At 48.2% G+C, this 14,236-nt stretch overlaps 1 non-coding gene across 1 annotated transcript; it reads left to right on the forward strand.

The window, feature by feature from the left end:
- The first annotated feature begins 10,323 nt into the window (after positions 1 to 10,323).
- LOC113604433 (U6 spliceosomal RNA) lies at positions 10,324 to 10,430 on the forward strand. The gene has a single exon (XR_003426376.1). It is a non-coding gene; the product is annotated as a U6 spliceosomal RNA (small nuclear RNA).
- Positions 10,431 to 14,236: the final 3,806 nt, after the last annotated feature.

The following is a 14,236-nucleotide window of genomic DNA, read 5'->3' on the forward strand; positions in this document are numbered from 1 at the left end:
GACTTAGTTCTTCTTCATTCTAAAGCAAGACCAAACATTTGAGACTAGACATCATCAGGTCTTATAAAAGGGGGGCCAGGTGCTGAATTTTTGCCCTATTGCTATTAACCGTTGCCTGGACACAACCCCTTTCCCAGGTTCTATGAAGAGACTGGAATGGGAAAGAAAACAATTCCTCATAATGGCATGTTCCCAGGAAAAGGGGAGGTTACATAAACTACCCCCAATGCCTGCCAGAGCAAGAGAAAAGGAGTTAGAGAAGAGGCTGGGTGTAAGGAGAGCAGCCTGAATTCTCATTGTGTAGTAAGTGGATACACTGGAAAACAACTGGGCTTTAGCTCTAAGGGAGTGAGAGGGGTGCAGCTCACATTACTGGGTGTGAAAAGTTGCTGAGGAGGTTGGAAGAGGTTGAAGCAAGAGCCAGATCTCCCAAGTCAGATATCAGTTGATTTGCTCTAAGAATCTCACAAATGCACTTACGTTTCTCCCAGTGTAGCTAAGCAACTTTAATGCTGGATGAAATAGTTTTAAAACCTTTTAAAATACACCAATGCACTGAAAATTGGTAAGATACACTGAAAGCAAAAACAAAGCAAAAATAACAACTTAAGAGTGGTAGTTGGAGGGGCGCCTGGGTGGCTCAGTTGGTTGAACCTCCGACTTCAGCTAGGGTCATGATCTCACGGCTTTCGAGTTTGAGCCCCGGGTCAGGCTCTGTGCTGACAGCTGGGAGCCTGGAGGCTGCTTCGGGTTCTGTGTCTCCCTCTCACTCTGCCCCTAACCCACTCACATTCTGGCTCCATCTCTCTCAAAAATAAATAAACATTAAAAAAAAATTTTTTTTTTAAAGAGTGGTAGGTGGAGCACTAGAGTCAGCTCTCGCCTGGAAGACTTTTGCAAATAAGGCAAAGTTGAACTTTGTTTTCCATGGTCTCTTACTTTCCTTTCAAGGACGCCCTCTGGCCGGGAAGGCCAGGGGTGGGGCATCCAGATGGGAGCCACAGGCTCCTCTCAGGGGGAAGCGCGGCCCTACCTGGCAGGCTCTGCCGCTGAAAGTCAGGTGGCCAGGTGGGTTGATGTCGTCCAGCCGCACGGAGAAGACAGCAAGCTGGCCAGTTCCTCCTAGGCCAGTGCACACCTTAGGGTTGATGGCAACCTCCCGGGCGTGGGGCGTGGCGCTAACCTGTCTTCCAGCCGGTGGAGAGTCACATTCTTCTCCGAGCTTCCTGTTTCCATGACAACTGCCTCCGAGGTGTCTCCGAGGTGTCTGCTCCGTACTCGGAGTCCCGGAGCTGAAAAGATCAACTCGCGGGTCCAGTTGAGGTCCCGGGGCACGGGCGCTGGGCCAGGGACATCGGCGGGGGCCACCAGGTGCCCGAGTGGTGCTCCAAAGCCTCTCACGTCCCCGCTACACAGTGGGCAAGAGGCCGCCCCTGTGCTGGGGAAGCGACTAATAATGCAGTATTCAGCGGGTTTTTGTCCCAGCCACGACAGAGGCGAGAAGACCCGTCGTTAATGCCAAATGCCTTCCATATTGCCTTCTCTGTCTTTAATATCCACGTGGATTTGACCTTCAATTCCTCACTCCGCCCGCCGTGGGTCCAAGGCTTCTGGCTGGGGCCTTCCCCACAGCACAATATCCAAGTTCCAGTCCCTTAAAATGTTCATTAAACTGTTCCACCCTCTCGTTTCCAAGAAAATTCGTGAGAAAAAAAGGGTGGGGGGGGGGGTACTTGACGAAGGTAGCTCGTCCAGATCCTACCCTGTTAAGCCAGAGAACCAGCGATTCCTGAACCAACAGTGAACTCGGGTCCCCTGTCTTCCCTGCACTCCCGGGCTGGCAGGACACGAATGAGGCGCTGAGTGGAGGCTGTGTAGCTTCAGCCACCCACTGCTAGATCTGAAGCCGACCTTCGAGTCGGACACGAAGGGAAGCGAGTTCTCAGGCCCAGGTCCTCTCGCTGACATCGACTAACACCTGCTTTAAGTTTGGAACTTCAGGGGTCAGTCCGCAGAGCGCTGGGGCTCTAGTGCCACCTGCTGGCCACTAGGACCTTCTACTCCTGTAAAGTTTTCTGCATAACAATATTGAGAACATTAATTTGACAGTTTCCGGACCATTGCCGACCCTGCCAACCGCCCACCCTCAAGTCAAGCTTCCTCCATACGGCCCAGAAAATGTTTTTCAATTCAACAAAATTTCACTTAACACCTATGTAAGCCCTCATTCCCTGAGTCCCCGCTGCCCTCTATTTCCTCACAAAACCTCCCTGGTGGTCTCCTGCTACTCTGGGCTGAGCTGAAGACTCAGCTCTTGCTCCAGACTCAGCTGCAGCTACTCAGGCTGGACCCGAGTGGTGTCGCCTCAAGGGCAATGTAGTCCCCACAGGTCACAAGAGCCAGGTGTCAGGAGACCTTGATGTGGTTTTGGGGTGATGGTGGGGTTCGGAACTGACAGCCAAGAAAGAATTCTTGAAGTCGTCTTTGGTGCAAAAAGGTGATTTTATTAAAGCACAGAGACAGGACCCCTGGGCAGGAGTTGCACTGGGTTGTGAAGAATGGCTGGTTATATACTATGGGACTGGGGGAGGTAAAGTCGAGAGGAACTTTCTTAGGGGACCTGGGTGGTTCATTCGGTTAAGCATCTCACTTCAGCTCAGGTCGGCTCAGGTCATGATCTCGTGGTTTGTTATTTCAAGCCCTGCGTCAGGTTCTGTGCTGACAGCTCAGGGCCTGGAGACTGCTTCAGATTCTGTATTTCCCTCTCTCTCTGCCCTGCCTGCCACCCCCCCCCATTTCTGTCAAGAATAAATAAACATTAAAAAAATATTTTTTTGATTAAAAAAAAGAGGAAGTTTCTTAAAGGGATTTTCCAGATGCTAAAGACTCACAGATTACTGGAGGCCTAGCTATTGTCAAGCTAAGGTTGTTTTTCCCTCTAGCAAAGCATTAACATTAAGACAGTAGGGAGTTCCTGGAGAAAGCTTCACTCTGCCTACCTCAAGTAGTTGTCAATGGGCTGTAGGTTATGAGGAAATTTAATTTTATATGCCATGTCCTTCTTGCCCTTGTTCCCCACACCACTATGGAGGGGAAGGTGATGTTGGGCTCCAGGAAACTGAGTCTATAGGTTTCTGGAGATTAGGCTATTGATAAGATTGCCTTTTCCTTATAATTTACTAAGATATTTGTAAACCAATGGAGACTCTATCAGTTTAACCATTTGTTTCTGTCCTTTCCTTTGACCTTGGGCAGCCAGGAATGCCTGAGGAATGTCACACATATCCCACAGGCGTGCTAGCTTGTGCTGAGCCCTCAGCTTGCCTCTTGGTCCCTTATCAACCTCATTTTGGCTTCTGGCTCAGCCATCTTGCTCTCCCTGTCGCTTGCTCCTTGTTTATCAAGTCTCCTTATGTCTCAGTGGTGCCTCAAGTGTATCCTGGCATCTCATCTTTGCCCTGGCACTGTGGCCTGGTCCCATTCTCTCCCCGGGTTTGGAGTCATGAAAAATGTCTACTCAAGGAAGGTTTTCCTCAGATACCTCTGTTATCTGAGACAAGGGTGTTCAATGACTGTGAGATGTGGTTAGTTGTGTGGGAAGATTGATCCTACCTGGAGATCCAAGATGCAAACGGCATCTGAGGGCTTTTCTGGACAAACACAGGGACACTGCTTAGAGACCAAGAAGTGGACAAAATGAGCCAAGGACAGAATATGGAAGGAGGGCAGAGAACGGATGAGGTGCTAGAAATAAACAAGATTATACTATACTTCTTGATTAACTGTGTTTCTGAGTTTTTGTTTTTAAAATAAACTTGCAAGTTAATTAACTTGAAATTATTCTCAACAAGGTAATTTTTGTTCATGGCTAACGTTCTCTAACATTACAACCAGATATATGAGTCCAAGGGACCTGAGTTAGGCTGCCCTTAGACTAAGCCTGCCAGGGGCCCAGTTCCAGAGACATCTGTGGACTGTAGCCCCAACTGGACTGTAGCCACAAGTGGATCTTCCTCACTTGCATGCCCAATAAACATGTGCCCAGTTAACCTGGCTGAGTTTATGAAACGAAGGCTTTGCTTTATTAAAAAGAGTAATGGGCTCTGAGATCAGCTAGACCAGCTTCTTCCTTTTAAGGATGAAATAGAAGCCCAGAGAGGGAAAGACACTAGTTGGAGAAGAAAGAAAATGGCACAGGAAGACAAAGCTGCATATGATCAGCTGAAGGAGATTCATAAGTTACATGTGGCATTGGGCTGGTTTTTTAAAAATGTTTATTTATTTATTTACTTAATATTGAGAGAGAAAGAGAGAGAATCCCAAGCATGGGGCTCAGTCTCACAACCGTGAGATTATGACCTGAGCGAAAATCAAGGGTCAGAAGCCCAACCAACTGAGCTTCACATTGTGTTTGTTTGTTTTAACTCATCAGGTGAATGCTGGGGTTTAAAACAATTTAAATTTTCAATTTATTTTTATTTTTGAGAAAGAGAGCACATGAGCGAGAGCAGGGCGGAGGGGGGGTGGGGGACAGAATTTGAAGCAGGCTCATGTTGACAGCAGTGAGCCCACCCGATGTGGGGCTTTAACTCAAGAACTGTGAGATCATGGGGAACCTGGGTGGCTCAGTCGGTTAAGCATCCAACTTCGGCTCAGGTCCCGATCTCACAGCTCTCCTGAGTTCAAGCCCGGCATTAGGCTCTTGTGCTGACAGCTCAGAGCCTGGAGCCTGCTCCGGATTCTGTGTCTCCCTCTCTCTCTGCCCCTACCCCACTTGCACTCTCTCACTCTCTCTCTCAAAAATAAATAAACATTAAAAAGAAGAAGAAGAAGAAAAGAACTGTGAGATCAAGACCTGAGCCCAACTTGAACGCTTAACCGACTGAGTCACCCAAGCGCCCCTAAAACAATTTGAATTTTAAAATGGTAATTAAAAAATAGAACACATTCTAGATTAGGTTTTTGGTCATTTGCATCATTTTCTTCTTTTCCATTTTCTATTCAGCCTTATTTGAAAGACTGCAGTTGTATGGTCACCAACAAGTGTCTTTCCCTCTCTGGGTTCTATTTCATCCGGAAAATGAAAAGATCTGGTGTGGCTGATCCAAAGCCAAATTTTATTTTTCCCCTACAACTGTTATGCCTGGCTCAAACTGCATAGGTGTGACCCGCTGGGAGGTGAGAAAACGTGGAAGTTAAAATCAGCTGGGTCTTCGACCTGCCTGGGCCTTTGCCAGGAGCTGACTGCCACACATCCGCTGGCATCTGGGACCCCACACCTTGGGTGTTTCCTGCACCTCCCGGCACAGAGGCACAGGTCTAGAGGGCTAATGCGGGAGACAGGCCCTGCCGTTACCATGGTGACCTGCCAGCTTCTACAGCCTTGGTTGCCGCCTAGCAACCAGGACATCCAGGGCACCTGCAGCTCTATCATTTCCCTCTGACCATGTATTGGGGCAGCTGTATTCAGGGAGGTGGCTGGCTACCTGTCCCTCTACTCCTAGGCCCGGACCTGACCTCTTTAGCACTTCTGGCTTCTCTGCCTTGGGGCCAGGCTTCTATGACTTTGTTTCCCCAGGCCCAGAAGTCCTAACCACCCACCCCTTCCAGCCAGGGTCCTGGGAGCTTAAAAAGAGTTCTTACCTTGGACACTCCTGAGTCCCTCTAGAGGAGCAGAAAGGTCAAATGTGGTATGAACTAAAACACCTTTCTCTCCGCCACACTACCCAGCAACCATTGATTTAGGCCTCAGATTTTGGAGCCACTTTTCTGGATGGATAATCTTTGAGATGGGATATCATTGACAGGACAGCCTGGCTAGAACCCAGGGAGGCATCAGTGTTGGGGGTTATCACCAGAGCTGGGGATCCCTTCCACTGGGAGATAGGCAGGCATACAGACAAGCTAATCCAATATAGGTAGGGGTGGGATGGGCAGTGACAGGGTTGGTGGCACAGGGTGTACCAGGAGCATGTATGGGGAAGGGGACTCACCCCAGGCTAAGTCAGAAAGGAATGTTTCTTGGGGGACATGATGCCTGAGTTGAGGCTGGAAGGGTAAATAGGCATCTAGGTTGGAGTCGAGATTTCCATGAGGGTGGGCTTTAGGTGGACTGGGAGGTCTTCAGAGTCTGCCTTTCTGAGGGTGTGATTCCCCATCCAAACCCCACTGATCTTGTGTCTCCTTGTCTGTTTCCTCCTCTTATCCTGTCCCCTTTCCCTGGGCGATCTCCTCCAACTCCATGACTGTAATCCACACTCCTTTGTCACATGTGGTCCCTTCTCCCTGGGCTACTCACAACTTATTTGTCCACCTGGTGAACTCTTACTCATTCTTCAAGACCCAGCTTGATGTTCACTCCTTTCTGGCCTTACCAGAACCACCCTTTCATTCATATATTCAATTCACACACTTCTAATGAACAGCAAGTGTTAGGCCTAGAATGTGACCTTATATTGTAACTGTCTGTTCACTTGTCTGTCTCCTTGGGGGGGCAGGAGATGGCAGGGCTCTTTTGTTTTTCTTTTTTTTTTAAATTAATTTTTTGAGTTTATTTATTTTGAAAGAGGGAGAGAGAATGCGAGAGAAAATACACCCAAGGCTCAGAGAGAAGGGGAGAGAGAGAATCCCAAGCAGGCTCCGCACTGTTAGCAGAGCCTGATGCAGGGCTCGAACTCATGAACTGAGAGATCATGAATTGAGCTGAAATCAAGAGTCAGAAGCTTAACCATCTGAGCCACCCAGGCCCCCCACCCCACCCCATCTTTTGTTTTTCTAATCCTCAGGCTTTAACATTTACTCTCTGAATGAATGGGTGGATGGATGGATGGATGGATGGTGGATGAATAATCACACAGTTTCCTGTAAAGCAATGAAAATAAACACCCCAGGTAACTCTCTGAATCCCAGTTCTATCCCCTGACACCAACCCAAAGGGATTTGGCCATATGTTATTAAATTATAGTGAATTAAAATTTGCTTGAAATAACCACAGACTCCCCCGCTCCCCTGAGCCTGCAATGACCAGATTACATCTCCTCCAGGCACAGAAGTTTGACATTTCATTGCAAAGTCATTTTCTTCTCATTTCCTTATGTTGCTAAAATATTCTATTTCTCTTCACTTCCCCTTTGTGTCCCCATTACTCATGTTTAGTTAAATTTATCTGCTGCCATTTTTAATCATCTGAGATAGGCTTGCTGGTGTAGATGTTCCTGGGGCACTGCCTGGCCTTCCAGACCATCTGTCTCCTCCTGAGCCACTCTGAGAATTGAGCATCCCTCAGCGATTCTGGGTTGACCCTCAGACCCAAGGTTTTTCCCCAAGGCATCTCTGACTTCAGGGTTCTCCCTTTCTCCCCACACTCATTATCTTCCTCCTTCCAGTCTCCTCCTCTCCTGTTTCCTGGGGCATGGTTTTCATTCTACTTCAAGGCCTGGTACTTCCTGAGGTCCCTTTGGTCACACTGAGCAAGGGCCTCCTAATTCTTCTCTCATAAGTTCCCTAAGTCCCTAATGGGACAAAATAGCCAGAAGCCAACGTGGGGATTATTTGGTGCTTGCCTGGGACACTGCCATACCCATCACATTTCTGTGGCCGGATGGATATCTTCCTCTTTCTCACTAGCCCATCCATCCTCATAATGTAGGGGTAGGGATACTGTTCTCCCTGGAGGCAGTTGGAAAGACCAGAAAGGAATATTTTGGCTTGGAGTGGAATCTCAGTTTGGCCTCTCAATAACTGTCTCACTTAGGGACCTGGAATTGCCTTTGGGACTTAGGGCTTAGAACTACTCAGGAAGGGGCACCTGGGTGTCTCTTCCCTTACCCCTAGGCCTAGAATTTTTGTTCCCCATCCTCAAGCAGGCTCATTTCTGCTCCCAAGCTTCCCTGGGCCCCTCAATCCCCCTTAAAAAATTTTTTTTCTTAATGTTTATTTATTTTTAGACAGAGAGATACAGGGCATGAGCAGGAGAGGGGCAGAGAGAGAGGGAGACACAGAATCTGAAACAAGCTCCAGGCTCCAAGCTGTCAACACAGAGCCCCTTAATGGAGGTTTCTTGCACTCTCCAGACTAGTTGCTGCTCTTGAGCTTCTCTGGGGCACTCAATTAATAAAAATTCCTTTATTTTCAGTACGTTAGGTGCCCAACTTTGGCTGAGGGAATGATCTCACATGTTGTGAGTTCAGGCCCCACGTTGGGCTCTCTGGGTCTATTATCTTTATTATTTCCCAAATAGTGCAGAGCCTTCTTCAGATCCACTGTCTCCCTCTCTCTCTGCCCCTCCCCCCACTCAAAATAAATAAACAAATGTTTAAACATTAAAAAAAAAAAGAACTGCTCAGGAAAGGGGCAGTCAATTCCCAGTGGTCTTTGAGAGGCAGGTAGGTCTCTGGGAGGCAGGATCAGAAGGCTGGGATGATTGCCATTTACTGAGCATTTGCAGTGCACCGGGCTCTGTGGACATATTTGGGGAGTTAGGGTTGTGAATCCCCTTTCTCCAGGGTGATAGTAAAAGATGCTTGTTCCTCACCTCGAGTTTAGGGAAAGGAGCTTCTGTGGGATCACTCAGAAGGCTCAATACATGTCCTTTGGAGTTCAGGGATACAGTGAACTAGGGCAGGGAAATCTTAATGGCAGGAGACAGGCTGGCCAGATGCAGCTAGGAGAGGGGCCGCACTGGGGTCTGCCTGCAAGGCCAGAGATCATGGGGGCGAAAGATGAGTGAATGTTTCCAGTGGACCAGAGGTGGCTGCTGACATGAGAAAAACAGCATGGGGTCATTTTACAGCTTGATCACGAAAGCCTCTGGGAGGAAGAAAGAGCTGAAAATTACTGCCAGGCCAAGGGGTAAAGAAGAGGTCATATGGGAATTTAGCTTATATTTCATCCAAGAGCAAGGCAAACTATTTTATAGTTCTATTTTGTGAGTCATGTTTATAGGGCTACACATAAATTACCTTATTTTCTTTTTGTTTAATGAAATGTACTTCACTCTTGTGTCAATTCAAAACATATTTCATCTTTCTAGAATAAGATCATATCTCCAATCTACACTCATCTACATTTTCTATGATTTCCAGCTGCATTTAGGCCAAAGAGATCTATTATCTTTATTATTTCCCAAATAGCTTATGTTTCTGAACTCTTATCTCATTTAATTCTTATAACAACCCTGGAAGGAAAGTGCCCTTGTTATCTGTTCCGCTTTTGGGCATCAGCGATTAAGAAAGGAGCTCAAAGGTACACAAGAGTGAATGGCAGAGTCAGGTTTTTTATTTTATTTTATTTTATTTTATTTTATTTTATTTTATTTTATTTTTATTTATTTTTTGAGTCAGGCTTAATTAGATAAGTAAGGCCGGGGTTAGGGTGGGAGTTCAGGCAGTAGTGTTGCCAATGTGAGGAATGAGCGGCGTCAGCAGCCCTCCCCCGAATCTCCATCCCTGCTCCCATTTTAAAATATGGGCAGCTACTTTCTAGACAGGTTCCACGTGAGGCCTCCTGACAAACAGTGGCCCTACCGCTGCCCAGGACTTCGACACAGGTGCTTGGGGCACTCTGTCCCTGGACACCCTCCACAAAGGGGCCAGAAGAGGGTTTCCTTGGTTGACAGTGGCTCTCCAAGCACTGGGTCAAGTGCCATGACCAGATGAACCCAGAGTCATGTTTGTATGAGTTCAAGTTTCGGGAGGGGAGCAGGAACCAAGAGCGCACCTGCAGAGAGGGGTGCCCAGAAGCAGGAGATGGATGAGCAGCCTCAGGTCTGGCGCCAGGGAGGTGCTGCCTGTGACCAGACAGCTCCCAGGAGGCCTGGACTGCTCTCCCATTTGGCTCCATCCCAGGATTTCCTGGTGCCTGCAGGCACCTGCTCCACCCTTGTAACCTTGGCTGTTGATGGTTTTATTTTCACATCAACACATCTTTGACTGAGACAGAAATTCTTAAAAAATGTATTTCATTAAAATTTACAATTCCCCTGCATGCACTGGCCCACATCAGATTCTTCCTTCCTTTTTCTTTCTTTTAAAAATTTTTAATGTTTATTTATTTTTGAGATTGAGAGACAGAGTGCAAGCAGGGGAGGGGCCCAGAGAGAGGGAGACACAGAATCTGGAGCAGGCTCCAGGCTCTGAGCTGTCAGCACAGGGCCTGACGCGGGGTTTGAACTCGTGAATGGTGAGATCATGACCCGAGCCGAAGTCGGGCGCTTAACTGACTGAGCCACTCCAGCACCCCAGATTCTTCCTTCCTTAATACCACTTACTCATCAGTACTATACCTCCAGGAATGCAACATGCCCCCAAGAACGCCATGTATCCTGTGCTCGCTTCGGCAGCACATATACTAAAATTGGAACGATACAGAGAAGATTAGCATGGCCCCTGCACAAGGATGACACGCAAATTCGTGAAGCATTCCATATTTAAAAAAAAAAAAAAAAAAAAAAGAACGCCATGCATCCTGCCTAGTCCCACCAGCCTCCTTCCGGCCACTTTGTTTCCTTGGAATCAACGGAGAAAAATGAGCAGACTGGCCTAAAAGCAAGGGCCTTGAACAGACACACGGCTGTAGCTTGCAGCAAGGCTAGAATGAAGTCCCGTGGGTTTTTCTCAGCCCAGCTGCATCTGCCTGGTGGCCAGAGGAGGCGCCAGGGGCTCAGACACACAGACATCTAGACTGGTTCTGAAGGAGAAATCTTGTGCTTTGCCCGCCACTGGGACTTCACCGGTGATTTAACAGGACTCTGGAAGAGGACACAGCTGGGGTGTCCCACTGGTGTTATTTGAATCAGAAGCTCCTCTTTCGTTTTTTTCCCAGTGAAGCAGCTTCAGCAGGTGTTGAAAAGTCTGAGGCAGCCGAGGGTGAGCTGCAATAAGCAGCTTGTGTCTGGCATCTAATTTCATTTGACTTGTTTTCCTAGCCATGAGAACTTGGAGCCAGGAATAAAAAGCACAGGCTGCAGAGGTGACAGCTCCCTGCTTCATGTCCCTGGCTCTCTCAGCTGGAGGGTTCACTCTATAGCCACAAAGCTATGCATAGGGAGCATAGCCAAGGACTCATGTCAGGCACACACAGCATGGGAGATTATTTTTGATTATGTTTGAAAAGCCCCAGAAAAATTGCTTCCCCAAACTTTCCATGTTCAGGCAAGGGAGTGATTTATTAAGCATGAGGCGGGACTGGGCCAGCTCTCCTGGTCGGCTAAAATTGGTCTGGAAAATAAAGTGATTTGTGGTTGTCAGATCCTAAATTAAATGATTCAAATACTACTGTGGCTGATTAAAGGACTTTATTCAATTTCCTCTTGACCACATGCTCTTCTGTGAGGGCAAGAGATACTGTTTCTGGAAGAAATGCAATATTTGGGGACCGTCGATCTAATCTAATGGGTGGTGTTTATTAAGTATGGTCTCCCCTCCCTTTTTTGATGACAGGTAAGACTTAAGTGGGAGGAAGAAGTGACTTCCTGTTTATGAATGATCCTCCCCATGCCAGGCATCTGGGTAGCAGCCACTGCAATAAACCAGGCTGGGCGCCTGAGGAATTTTTAAGGACCCTGAAAAGACCTCAAGACAACAATAATAAAGGCCAAAAACTGAAACATGAGCATGAGTAAACAATAAAAAAAAAAGAATCTGAGACCGTAGCAGACAGTCTAATAGTGGTGTCTGCATCACCCTGGCCACTGGCAGAAGGGACAGCTGGCTACATTGGTGCCCTACCTTTTTGGCCCCAGTGGTTGAACACGGATGGGACTATCCAGAGATATATGATGTGCCCTGGCATAAAATAGATGAGCTGGCTTGGGGACACAAATGAAGAACTCCAGGGCTGAGGTGGCCAGTTTCTGATACAGATGCTGAAAGGAGAAAAGAGAGAGGTCAAGGAGATGTTCAGATCAGTGACGTGGTCAGATATGAGAAAGCAGCTCAGGAAAAAGAAGCTAGGAGCCAGGGAAAGGAAACTTTAAGTAAATGGGGGACGAAGGTGCTGCTGGTGGAGAAGAGAAGAGAGCAAGCTCAGGGAGAGACTCTGTGACCCTGGGAGAGAGATGGAGATACCAGTCAGCCCTCCCCGGGCAGCCCTTATGCTAAGCTCCTTCTCTTCTAGGTTCTGCCCCAGTTTGTGCTCATCTTGAAAACAAGCTCACCCCTTCCTAAGGTCATCCAAGCAGGACTCAAAAGAACCCAGGTGGACACAAGAATCAACAGAAGTTTTCAACACTGAACCACAGGGCAGTTCACCATATAAAACATAAGCAGTTTTTAGAGAGTGATTCATCTTATCTCAAAGGGATGAAATGAGACCAAACCAGTAGGGAAAATCATGGCCTTTTGGCCACAGCAAGGAGGAGGTGGCAGGCACTGAGAAAGAATTGGGTTCACCTCCTCTGGGGCTACCTGCTCTCCCTCTGACCTTACTCTTGGGTTTCTGTCTCTGGAGGAAAGGAGACCCTGCAGACTACAGTCATGGCCTGGCCCTCCTATCCTGGGGCCAGACAGGAAGCTCACTAAGGGGACATTTCACTCAAAATCCCAGGTGCCTCCAAGATCTAGTGAGGAAGACCACAGAGACCCGTGAAGGGAACACAGAAGCGAGAGCATCTGGATCCTGCTGGGACCACTGGAAGCTGCAGATGCACTCATCCAGATTCCCTCAGGCCTCTCAGAGTCTGGGCTAAGAGTTAGATGGTTCCCCCAGTAATGAAACTTCTCTCACATTTAACAGGGCTAAATTTTGCTGTGTCCCAGCCCAGAGACCTGGAACCTGGGTCAGTTATCCCCACCCCCAAATATTAGTGGGGGCTTTCCCTTTCACTTCCCCAGATCCATCCCACCTTCTGCTGAGACCCATGGGGGATAATTGTCACACTGGGCCAGTGGCAGGGAGGTGAGTGAATACTAGGAGCAAAGATGATCATCATCCCCACTGAATGGTTAACATGCAAGTCTTCCTCCCCAAATGTCTAGCACAGTCCTGGGCACAGGCAATGGATCACAGCAGCTGGACAGGAGCCCACCAACTCCTGTGGACTATACAGACAGTGCCTTCAGCAGTGGCTTCAGGGACCTTGCTCTCCCTAAAATGCTCTCCCCACAGATAACCACGAGCCTCCCTCCCCCACTTTCTTTAGGTCTCAAAGAGAAGGATCTGATCATCTGATTTAAATATCCCTTCTTTTCCCCCTTACCCTGCTATTTTCCCCCCAAGCACTTATCCCACTTGCCACAGAATATAGTTTCATGTTTATTTATTTATTTACATTGGAATGTAAGTTTAATGTTTTGTGTGTTTTGGTATCCATTCCTCTGCACACAGAATAGGCCCTGGCTCACAGTAGGCATGCAGTAAATACCTGTAGAATAAATTTATTGAATGGACTGTTTTAATTTACACTTTGTTTTTTAGCCAGAATGTACATTTTTCATATATTGACAATCAGTCTAATGCAGTGAGTAAGGCCATAGACTCTGGTGTCAGGCCGCTGGGGCAGATTCCTAGCCTTGTCACTTTATGTGTGGGCTTGAGCAAGTTCTGCGCCTCAGTTTACTCATTCATAGAATGGGAGTACTCTGTCTTCCTAGTAGTGTTATTGAGAGATTTAAAGGAATCGATGTATGTAATGGCTTGCAACAGACCCTGCCTATGTAAACGTCAGATTAACGTTTTATTGGGCATTTGTGTTTCATTCCAAATGTTTCTGTTCCTGTCCTTTGTCCACTTTTATGGGGGCTATTTTTCTAGCTGATGGGAGCACCCTCCTGGGTCTGGGCTGAACGCCTGCAGTCCGCACACCCTCCAGGGGGCGCCCGGGGCCCGCGCTGCGGGGACGAGGCAACCCGTGAGTGGGCAGGGAACGGCGGCCAGAGCCGCGATCTGGGTCCCCCTGGGTTTGTCCCCATTGTCCCGAATCCTTTTCTCGCTGCCCCATCCAAGTATGGTGAGCTGGAGAGGGGCCTGGCGCTGGCGGCTGGAGCGTCGTCTGGGGACTACAGCCTTCAGGATCCATCCCACTTTTGTCCCACCTTTGTGTGGGGACCTCGAGTTTTCAAACCAATGTTACATTGTTTCTCCACCTTCCCGCCCCGCCCCCGCCCCGCGCCCTCGGGAAGCAAGCGGGGGATGCTTGCCCTAGTGTCTCAGAAGATGCCCTCTGCCTGTTGCCTGCATCTGAGGCGGGGGGGGGGGGTGGGGGGGGGTGGGGGGGGTGGTGGTGGTGGGGAGTCTTGGT

This window comes from Acinonyx jubatus, chromosome E2 (genome assembly GCF_027475565.1).
Source record: "Acinonyx jubatus isolate Ajub_Pintada_27869175 chromosome E2, VMU_Ajub_asm_v1.0, whole genome shotgun sequence".
In the NCBI taxonomy this organism is placed as follows: Eukaryota; Metazoa; Chordata; class Mammalia; order Carnivora; family Felidae; genus Acinonyx; species Acinonyx jubatus.